Source organism: Zootoca vivipara, chromosome Z2, assembly GCF_965207765.1.
Source record: "Zootoca vivipara chromosome Z2, rZooViv2.hap1.1, whole genome shotgun sequence".
NCBI classification, from domain to species: domain Eukaryota; kingdom Metazoa; phylum Chordata; class Lepidosauria; order Squamata; family Lacertidae; genus Zootoca; species Zootoca vivipara.
The window spans coordinates 36,067,785-36,079,447 of NC_142585.1; the positions used below are offsets into that span (position 1 = coordinate 36,067,785).

At 46.8% G+C, this 11,663-nt stretch overlaps 1 protein-coding gene across 5 annotated transcripts in view; it reads right to left on the reverse strand.

The window, feature by feature from the left end:
- TSC1 (TSC complex subunit 1) overlaps nucleotides 1-1,441 on the reverse strand; it is a 30,937-nt gene extending 29,496 nt beyond the window's left edge. Inside the window, exon 1 of one of the 5 annotated variants that reach the window (XM_035102209.3) lies at nucleotides 1,319-1,441. The gene's annotated coding sequence lies outside the window, so the exon portion shown is untranslated. Of the gene's footprint in view, nucleotides 1-1,038; nucleotides 1,130-1,318 lie in introns of those variants that run through there. The other 4 variants (XM_035102208.3, XM_088664757.1, XM_088664759.1 and 1 more) reach the window with 4 other exon arrangements.
- Nucleotides 1,442-11,663: the final 10,222 nt, after the last annotated feature.

The following is an 11,663-nucleotide window of genomic DNA, read 5'->3' on the forward strand; positions in this document are numbered from 1 at the left end:
TTAGAGCTAGTCAACAGGATGTTTTTCAGAGGAGAAGGGTGCATTCCCCCCCAAAAAAGACCGTAAGAAAAACCCTGCTGGATCACAGTGGCCAAGCCCACAAGTAGGATCCAAGGAGGGCTATATACACTAGCCAACTTTCCCATTTTAAAAAACAGGTTAGTCAAGATTTGCCAAACACTGGTTAAAATGCATCTCAGATAAAGGAGCCCTTAGAAAGAAGGGACTTCCTGGTTCAAGGGGCAGGGAGAGGATGTTTCAAAAACAAGCTTAAACGCAAGAGAACAGACTAGGGAAGATTCACAAAGGCAATTCAACCATGTATTTGTCTCCCCCCCCCATTCCTCACCTCTACCCACTACCACCTCTACTTAGCCCTGCCCACCTCACAGGAATAGCACACAAATAACACTAAAAGCTAATACAGTAAATATCATTCCTTTACCCTTCCTTACATAACAACACAGCCCATCTACCCTTGCTTCCTTCGCCCTTGTTGGACCTTATTATTCACTTCTTCTCGGCCGAAAGGTTTGCTTCATAGCTTTAAAACAATAAACAATTGGTTGTATCAACTCCTAGTCCTACTCAGTAGAACCACTGATGGCCAAGTTACATGGGTAAGTTAGGTCAATTAATATCAATAGGTCTTTCAGTAGAACTAGCATTGGCTACAACCCCAATGTACATGAAGCACACTGGTCACAAACAAGCACTACAACGTAAGTATTATTTAGCAGCTGTTTTATGATTCTGCTTCTCTACACCGCTCCCACCGTGCCCCTTCCTCATTCGGCCCCCACCCCCCAGATAATACTTAAGAATTTATCTTCCCCTCATCTTCTCCATATTTCTCCCCACCCTGTTTTTAGGCAAACACTATTCCGCAGCAAGAGCTTCGATTCAGAGACGCATTACTTCTTTTATTATTTATTTGCCCGCATGCCCCTCCCCCATAATATATTTAGCTTTCCCTCCGCATTGCCACTTTCTTTCTCTCCCCCCCCCCACCAAACACACCACTTTCCCCTGACCTACCTCTCAGGGGCGTTGTTACAGATAAACTGAAAAATTGCAATGACAAAAAGGCGTTCCTCAACCAAAAAGCTCCAATTTAAATGCACGATACCCCTTTATGCACACAGACAGCCCTGCCCCCACGCTCCATCCTCTTTTCTGCTTCCTCTCGCCTGATGGGCCACTCCTTCCCCACTGCCCCTTATTCCTCTCATCTCTACCCCAGTTTCTTCTTCCTTCCCCCCTGCTTTCCCCACTGTCATCCATTCATTCTTGTCCAACCCCAAACCTGGATATTCACCCTTCCGATTCTGCTCCGGCAGCTGCTCCTCCTTCGCCGACGCTCAGCTGTTTACCACTCAGGACTCTTAAAGCCCACAGGGCGCCGCCATCTTGCCCCGCCCAGATATACCTCCGCCCCTTTTCTCTTCTTCGCCCCCTCCTTCAGAAAATAGTCCCCCTCCCACCCGGCACAAGCGACCACCGCTCCCTGCCGGTGTCACATCCTCTTGTCGCCTCAACCAAGACCCCTTCTCTTAGGACACTGAGACCCGAGCAGGGTGTGTGCCTTCTCCGGTGTCCTGGCTCTAGAGTGGAGGCGGACGGTTCTCAGAACAGGGTGGCAATGCGTCCAGAGGCAAAGAGGTCTCGTGATTCCGAGGGAGGCCCGCGGCGAAAAAGGTTCCAGCACTAGGGGTGGGTCATGTGATGCGAAGTCGCTCTGTGGGGGAGCAAGGCGGGAGGAAACTTTTGCAGGCGGGCAAGGAAGGCTGATGGAAGGAGGTGCTATGGGGTTCGGCCCTTGGGTCCACGCAGGGCCGGTGCTAGGGTTTTTTGCGCCCTAGGCGAGATCACCTTCTGGCGCCCCCCCCCCGCCAATCAACTGTTCTCTCAGCAGCCCTATGTGCTGCCTGCACATACATAAAAAAAAATTCCTTCAGTAGCACCTTAAAGACCAACTTAAGTTTTTATTTTGGTATGAGCTTTCGTGTGCATGCACACTTCTTCAGATACCTCATACCAAAATAAAAACTTAGTTGGTCTTTAAGGTGCTACTGAAGGAATTTTTTTTATTTTACTTCAACCCAGACCAACACGGCTACCTACCTGTAACCTGCACATACATATTTATCCAGGCCGTTGCCTAGCTCGCCTTTATGGACGCTCCGGCCCTGGGGTCACGCACACCGTGTTTACGTTCGTGGCCTGGCCAACTTGAACCAAATGAAAATGGTCTGGGCTATGAATAGGCCCGCACTGGAGGGGAAAGCTACAAGGGAAGACCCCACGGTCTTTCTATGCCAGGCATCCCCAAACTTCGGCCCTCCAGATGTTTTGGACTACAATTCCCATGATCCCTGACCACTGGTCCTGTTAGCTAGGGATCATGGGAATTGTAGGCCAAAACATCTGGAGGGCCACAGTTTGGGGGTGCCTGTTCTTTGCAGTATCTGAGTTTCCATTCGTCTCAATAAAGCAGACACGGTTGCAGTAAAACACTACATTTATTCCAAGAACATTCCTCGCTATATCAGCATAAGCTAGGAAGAGTCAGATGGATCAAGCCAATGGCCCGATATTGCAGGAAATATCAAAAATAACAGGTACTAATAGAAGTAACTCCAGAACAAGCACAATTAAATATATTCCAGGACAATACCGCACATGTACATGGCAACAAGGAACTCGTGTCACTTACTCTCAGCAGCTAGAAATACCATAACTAGACATGGGAAAGACCTATTGAGAGCAAACCTATTGAGAGCAAACCATGGGAAACTGCCCTACTAGAGAAGTTAACCAACAAACTTAAAACTGACAGGAGGACAAGCAAAGGAGTGGTTCCCCTTCATCACATACACAGCACAGCAAGTCAATGACCTATCCCCTCCAACAGCATATGAACCAATATGACTAATATGACCCAACAACCCACCCCCTCCACGCGTACACACTGTAAACAATTGAATGCAACCAAACAAACTCTGGACCCTCTCAACACCCCGCAATGCCAATATATATATATAGCACCTACCCACGTAATGCTCACAAATCCCCACACTAGCACTAAGCAAAAGAAAGATAGAACAATACCCCCACCTCTTCCCCCCTTTTCTTCCCCCAACTGCAAGATGTCCATGACATTAGTGTCTCATACTGAACATTAACCAACTGTGAAAAAGACTTATGAATCAAAAGTGGAGACACTATTTCCCTTTTCTGTTTATTTTGTAACAAAATAAAATCTTCAATAAAAATTAAATAAAACTAAAACAGAGGCCCCAGGGGAAAGCCCATGTTGCAGAAACCTACTGCAGGCTTTTGTATTTCAAGAAGATACCCTGTTTCCCCCTTTTTAATACATAGTCATAAAGTAAGCCATGGTGAAAGAGGAGAGCGCAAAATATGGTCTGAAGCTCAACATCAAAAAAACCAAGATCATGGCCACCGGTCCCATCACCTCCTGGCAAATAGAAGGGGAAGAAATGGAGGCAGTGAGAGATTTTACTTTCTTGGGCTCCTTGATCACTGCAGATGGTGACAGCAGTCACGAAATTAAAAGACGCCTGCTTCTTGGGAGAAAAGCAATGACAAACCTAGACAGCATCTTAAAAAGCAGAGACATCACCTTGCCGACAAAGGTCCGTATAGTTAAAGCTATGGTTTTCCCAGTAGTGATGTATGGAAGTGAGAGCTGGACCATAAAGAAGGCTGATCGCCGAAGAATTGATGCTTTTGAATTATGGTGCTGGAGGAGACTCTTGAGAGTCCCATGGACTGCAAGAAGATCAAACCTATCCATTCTTAAGGAAATCAGCCCTGAGTGCTCCCTGGAAGGACAGATCGTGAAGCTGAGGCTCCAATACTTTGGCCACCTCATGAGAAGAGAAGAATCCTTGGAAAAGACCCTGATGTTGGGAAAGATTGAGGGCACTAGGAGAAGGGGACGACAGAGGACAAGATGGTTGGACAGTGTTCTCGATGCTACGAACATGAGTTTGACCAAACTGCGGGAGGCAGTGCAAGACAGGAGTGCCTGGCGTGCTCTGGTCCATGGGGTCACGAAGAGTCGGACACGACTAAACGACTAAACAACAACAAGCCATGGCAGGGTTTTTAAGCATTTGAGAAATATAAGACATACCCCGAAAATAAGCCATACTTCCGCGCCGCGGAAACCAACCCCCACAGGCACCTCCACTCACAGAGTCACTCCATGCGGCCGGCACTGCAGGAGCACAATCAGCTGTGAAGCGGCACTCCAAGAGCTCCGCTTAACAGCTGATCGCACTCCCGCCTTGCTGGCTCCATCGCCACGCTCCGCCTTCTCGTCCACCGCCGTCCCTGCCGCCACCGCTGGGCTCACTGCTTCTTCCTTGCCTGGCCCGGCCAAGGAGCTTGGACCACCCTGCAGTGGCGGGCGGAGCGCCTGAGCCAGTGGCCTCCGTCTGACCCGGCCAAGGACGCCTGCCACCCCGCCACCCAGAACCGATGGCTGCTACAGCGCAGAGCACTCAAGAGAGCCCAGCAGCGCCCTGAGCCGTAAAAACTGTACCGGTAATAAACAAAATAAGACATCCCACCGAAAGTAAGCCACTCTGTGTTTTTTTGAGGAAAAAAAGTTATAAGACGGGTGTCTTAAAAAAGGGAAAACACAGTAGGTTGATTGGTTTGTGCCATTCTTCCTCCCTGCTTATTCGCACTGTTGGGACTGGCAAGGGCTTTTGGTCTGCTTTATTGTTTGATTTACTGTTTGTGCTCCTGTCATGGATTCTTTAAAGCATCAGGTTACCATAACTCTTCTAATACAGTGGTACCTTGGTTTAAGTACACAATTGGTTCCGGAAGTCTGTACTTAACCTGAAGCGTACTTAACCTGAAGCGAACTTTCCCATTGAAAGTAATGGAAAGTGGATTAATCTGTTCCAGACGGGTCCGGAGAGTACTTAAGCTGAAAGTACTCAAACCGAAGCGTACTTAAACCGAGGTATGACTGTACAGCGGTACCTTGACTTACGAATGCCTCGACTTGCGAAGGTTTCGACTTATGAAGTCGGCAAACCCGGAAGTATTTTCGCTGTGCGCGCGGTCTGCGCCTGCGCAGAAGCGGCGCACACTGCGCATGCGCAAAGCACAAAATCACGCTTTGCGCATGCGCAAAATGGACGCTTCGACATCCGAAGGTTTTGACTTACTAAGAGCGCCGCGGAACAGATTGCCTTCGTAAGTCGAGGTACCACTGTATAAGCATATTCCAAGATTTATAAGGATTTACATTATTACCTTAATTGTGGCCCTTTGGGCCCCTGCTACATTATTGGTGGGTTCAAATTAAAGCAAGAATAGGATTTGTGGAAAATCCGGGGGGGGGGGGAACCCCATGGGAACAATCAGTATAAGAATAACTGCCTTGCTAATGGAACTTCGCACTTTGCAAATCGCAACTTTGCCAAAGACTGATCAGCATGGGGTCTGCCAAAAGGAAGTGTCTGCGGGTACTCTGCCGTTTGCAACCAACCTTGGACCTATTGCTGTGTTCCTGAATTGCTACTGGTCCGTATGTATGAGTTAGTGATATTATATTTTATTATTTCCTGTTTGTAACTTGTAACTTGTGAAAGAAATGCGCACTGTTTTTAAGCTGTCTTGTTTTATTTTTTAAATAAATCCTGGAAAAGGAATATTGCCTTTCTCTTTTGTGTGCTTTGCTGAGGGGAAAAAATAAATCCCTAAGTCCCTAAAGCCAATTAGTCACCTACCTCTCTGATTGTTCTTCTGTGGGCGTCAGGGTACAGTGAGCCAGAGTTTTGTAACTGGAAAACCTTACCAGTTGAATTTCTGTCTGTGTCTCGAAAGAGAGACTAAGAGCCTTGCAACCTGGTAAAAGGCGGGGGAATGGGGAAGTGGTGGCAGTTCTACCAGTTTTGTTTTGTCTAGTTTTGCAGAAACGTTCACCACTCTTGCCCTTCTCAACCAGTCTGGCCGGTGTCAGGAGGGCTGGTTGGGAGGAGCGAACTTAATTCATCCCGGCAGTCCGTTCTTAACCTGAAACTGTTCTTAACCTGAAGTACCACTTTAGCTAATGGGGCCTCTCGCTGCCGCCGCACCGCCGCAGCACAATTTCTGTTCTCATCCTGTGGTAAAGTTCTTAACCCGAGGTATTACTTCCAGGTTAGCGTAGTCTGTAACCTGAAGTGTTTGTAACCTGAGGTACCACTGTATTAGGCTGCACTGCTGATTAAGTATTGTTACAGAAGTTGGACACATATGCCCTACTCTCTGCTAAACGGTAGCAAGATTCCAGCGGGTTCCAGACACTCACTCAGGGTTTGTGCTCCTTTGGACATGGGCAGACGTGGCGAAGACGGTCGTAGTCCAGATCTTACAGCATGGTAATCTCAAGCAGGGCTTGTTCCCACCACAGTACAGCACTGGAGTCAAAGGCATCTCTCCTTGTCAGACTTCAGCCAACCTGCCCAAGATGGATCTCTCTTTGTTCTCTCCTTCTTCTGCCGGGCACACCTTGCTCTAAAAACCTCTCTTCTCCCGTCACCTCAAACACATCCCACCATCATGGCAACCTCTAAATGCCCAGGCCCAAGATTCCTCTTAGATGGGCCGTCAACACCAGGCATCCCCAAACTGCGGCCTTCCAGATGTTTTGGCCTACAACTCCCATGATCCCTAGCTAACAGGACCCAGTGGTCAGGGATGATGGGAATTGTAGTCCAAAACATCTGGAGGGCCGAAGTTTGGGGATGCCTGGTCAACACCTTTTGTCATGGCAACGCCTCTATCCCAAATGAGGCCCTGGCTTGAAAGGAACTTTAGCCTGTACTTTTCCACTGACTTCCAATCTTGCCTTCAAAACGCCAAATAATCAAATCCTACCATTCTAGGGTTTAGGCAGGTCCCCAAAAATCTATAACACTACCGCCATTTTAGAAAAAGAGACAGCTTTCCATAGCTGTGCAGAACAAATAACAGAAGTTACAGCATTCAGAGCAACACATCAAAGCGGGTAATATTGCAGTGACACGCTTAAAAACACAAGGACAGTTAATATCCAAGTGACCTCCGGCTTCTCTGGAATCCTCCAGGCTTTCTCTTTCCTCTTGAGGTACACTCTGATAGCCATTCCATACTGTAAATAAAATCCTACTATTTACTAATTTCTAGGGTTTAGGGAGGCTCCCTTTTCAAATCTATAAAACCATACTCCCCTGCCCCCCCCCTGGTACAGTATATTGGCCTAGTTTAATAGATTGGAGGAATTTAGATAATAGGCTGGTCAGCTCTTGATGACAGAATTAGCTTAATTTTGTTCATGCTGTGTCATTTTGCTAAAAACTCTTTCACTGCTGCTTTGTGCTTTAGTCAAGACTGTTATTTAATAAAAGCAGCTAACTCCCCTCCACTTGTGTTGTTATTGCCACTGAATCCAAAAGAACTCTTCACCTTTGGCAAAACGTTTTGAAACTTTGGAAAAACCTTTGAATGGTTAACTTATTAACTATGTTTAAACAGAAAGTAAGGCTAGAATGCTGTTTAAAAGAAGAAAAAAGGCTCCTTTTCTATAGAAGTGAAAGCACTCAAACTGGAATCACCTGAAAATATAAATATATTGAAGGTACCCAGGGGTTGGGGCATGATATTTACAAGAAAATATCCACTTTAATGTACCTCATCATTTACTTGTTTAAAATAAGTTTGATTTTTATGCTTATGATTTTCTCTATACCCATAGTAGCACTGGAGTGCCCTCTACTGTTAAAAGAGGACACACACCAGGATGTAAGTTCTAATCTAAAGCATGGGTAGTGTTGTGTAGTGGGTCTTCAGTGATTTCAGCTCAGTGCAAATAAGAAACAGGAGGTGAGGATCTGGTACAACTTCAAAGAACAAGTATATACCTCAAGGACCACCTCTCCCTATATAAACTGACCCAGATGCAGCAATCATAATCCAAGGCCCTTCTTTGTGTTCCTCCTTTGCGAGAGACCCAGAGAGTGGCAACATGAGAATGTGCATTTTTTGCAGTGGCTCCCACCTTGTGAAATGCTCTCCCCAGGGAAGCTTGCCTAGCACCTTCATTACATACCTTTGGGCACCAGGTAAAAATGTTTCTCTATAACCAGGCCTTGGGCTGATTGAACATTCTACGGACTTTTAAATGTGTTCACAGAACTACAAACTCCCATCAGGCCCAGCAAGCATGGCCAATGCCCAGGGATGATGGGAATGTGTAGGTTTCAGGCAGGGGGCACACCAGAAATGTCAGGGATTGAACCTGGGACCTTCTACAGGTAAGACTGGTACTCTACCACTGAGCTATAGCCCATAAGAACATGGCAGGTCTGCTGGACCACACCAGTGGCCCATCTTCTCCAGCATCCTGTTCTCACAATGGCCAAACAGATGTCTGTAAGAAACTGGCAAGTAGGACCCAAGTACAAGAGCACACACACCCCTTTGTGGTTTCCAACAACTGGTGTTCAAAAGCAATACTACCCCCAACCACCATGATTAGTAGCCATCAATAGCCTTCCCCTAAGTGGCATGCCCTAACTCTGCAAAAGGTCAGGCTGCAGAACTGCTGCTCTTTCTTATCACCGGAAGAGTATTGGTTCAGGATATAAAACCTAGAATAAACGGTCTTTGAAGATGGTTCTGCAATCTGGGATTGTGTGTGCATATTCCCTGCACATGGGATTCCATGCTTGTTTCCCTTGAAGCTCCACCTGCGAGAGGTCAGCCCATCACCGGCGGGGGATGGGGAATCAGTTTCTTGATGTGAACAGTCTTCTAATCCTGCCCCATTTTGTGAATTACAATTAATTTTTATTTCAGTCTTTCCCCCCCTCCTGCTGTGCTGGAGGCATGTTTATTTAATCTTCCCTTGGGAAGAGGAAAGGGGGGGGCTTAAATTAGGATGGGGCTTCAGAAAAGGAATGGATGGAAGCAATTAGTAATATTATTTCTCCTTGACTTAATCTGCATAACATTACATCGGAATAAATAAATTGGTGCACCATTCTGGAGAGGGGTGTTTGCAAGTGGGGCTTGTTAATGGAAAGAGACGGGGAGGGGGGTAGAATCCCAAGGGAAAATGCATAAAATATTTTTCTCCCCCTCCATTATATCATTACCCTTGTTCCTCTTATGTCCATGGCCTTTAATGATTTATTTATTCTGCCTGTAATGTCTTAGAGGGCGCAGTGTGCATCAAAAGCCAGTAAGACGCTAAGAACCACCTGGCTGGATCAAACCATGCAATAGTGTCATCTGGGCCACAATCACACCATACCATTAAAGCACTATGGCAGGAGTCAGCAAACTTTTTCAGCAGGGGGCCAGTCCACTGTCCCTCAGACCTTGTGGGGGGCCAGACTATATTTGGGGGGGGGAAATGAATGAATTGCTATGCCCCACAAATAACCCAGAGATGCATTTTAAATAAAAGCACCAGGGCCGTCTTGAGCAGATCGCGCGCCCTGGTGCTGAGGGGTGGAGATCGCCCCGCCGCCCGCCCCACCGCCCGCCCGCCTGCCCCGCCGCCCGCCCCACCCTCGCAGGGCGCAATTGGTTTCCGCACGGCTTTGCCGCGCGGCGCCCTCCTTGCCAGGCCGGCGCCCAGCTTACCAGCCCCCCGCCATGGTGCACTGCGCCACCGGGGGGCTATGTAGAGCCGGCCCTAAAAAGCACACATTCTACTCATGTAAAAACACGCTGATTCCTGGACCGTCCGTGGGCCGGATTTAGAAGGTGATTGGGCCGCATCTGGCCCCCAGGCCTTAGTTTGAGGATCCCTGCACTATGGTACCACTTTAAACCATCATGATCCAAATGAATCCTGGGTCCAGGAATCTGGTGCTGAGAGCCATTAGGAAAAAGTTTCTTCCCCTCCCAGAGCTACAATTAATTTCCAGAGTTCCCTGGGATTGATCATTAAGCCACTCTGACCATTACAGATTTCACTTCTTCGTCTTTTGTCTCTCAATCTAATAATATGTTATACATCTTTTTTAAAAGCTTAGTGTTTTTGTCTACAATTTCTTTTTGGAATCTAGATACTGTGTAACTAAACCCACCTTTTTTCTTTTTATTATGATAAAGTAGGTACAAGATTATTTTAGGACAAAATATACAAATGGAGGACTGGGAGAAATTATGGAGAGTGAATTTGAAATTTACTGATTGTACTCTGTTAAAAGAGAATTATATGAAAATGATGTACCGATAGTATATTACACCTTTGAAAATGGCTAAAATGTATAAAACTGTCTCCAATAAGTGCTGGAAGTATAAAGAAAAGGAAGGCACCTTTTTTCATTCATGGTGGAATTGTAAAATAAAAGTAAAAATGACTGGGAAATGATATATAATGAAATGAAAAAAATGTTTAAGATAACTTTTGTTAAAAGTTCAGAAGCTTTTTCATTAGGTATTTTAGGTCAAGATTTCCCAAAATTGAAACAAAAATTCTTTATGTATGCTACAACTGCAGCAAGGATGTTACTGTATTAGCACAAAGATGGAAAAGCGATAAAGTACTAACTAAAGAAGGGACACGGGTGGCGCTGTGGGTTAAACCACAGAGCCTAGGGCTTGCCGATCAGAAGGTTGACGTTCGAATCCCCGCGACGGGGTGAGCTCCCATTGCTTGGTCCCTGCTCCCGCCAACCTAGCAGTTTGAAAGCACGTCAAAGTGCAAGTAGATAAATAGGTACCGCTACAGCAGGAAGGTAAACAGTGTTTCTGTGTGCTGCTCTGGTTCGCCAGAAGCGGCTTTGTCATGCTGGCAGGGCCGTCTTAAGCATATCGGATGCCCTGGCGCCGTGGTGCGAAGATCGCTACGGCGCCTCCTGCCCCGTTTCCCGCCGCGGCTGTCTGGCGGGCGCAGCGCACAGCACCGCTGCAACAGACACAGCCGCGTGGCACCCCCCTGGCGGCCCTGCGCCACCCAGCCTTGCCTTAGAGCCGGCCCTGCATGCTGGCCACATGACCCGGAAGCTGTACGCTGGCTCCCTCGGCCAATAACATGAGAAGAGTGCCGCAACCCCAGAGTCGGTCACAACTGGACCTAATGGTCACAGGTCTCTTTACCTTTTACTAACTAAAGAAGAATGGTAAGAAAAACTTATTGTGATATAATGTGATCTTTTAATGTTTATAAATATAAAACCCAATAATAATAATAATAATAAAATCATTAAGCCACCCTGGGAACTGTAGCTCTGGGAGGGATATAGGAGTCTCCAAAGAACTTCCAGCACCCTTCACAAACCACAGTTCCCAGAATTCTTTGGGGGAACTGAACACCAAATGTATGGTGTGAATATGGCACACCTCTTTGACTTGAACATTGGGCTAGTGCTGTGGTGCAGGAGTGCAGAACTTTTGCCCTCCAGATATTGGTAGATTACAAATGTTTCCATTTCCATTTCATACAGATTATCAATGACTATGAGCCACAGTGGCTATGACAGTGGCTCCTCCACTGCCAGAGACCGCATGCCTCCAAATGCCTGTTGCTGAGATTCACAAGTGGAGAGAGTGCTGGTGTGCCAGGGCTGGTCAAATACATTTTGCAGCCCGAGGCAAACCATAAAATGGCGGCCCCTTGCCCTGCCGTTTCTCACTTT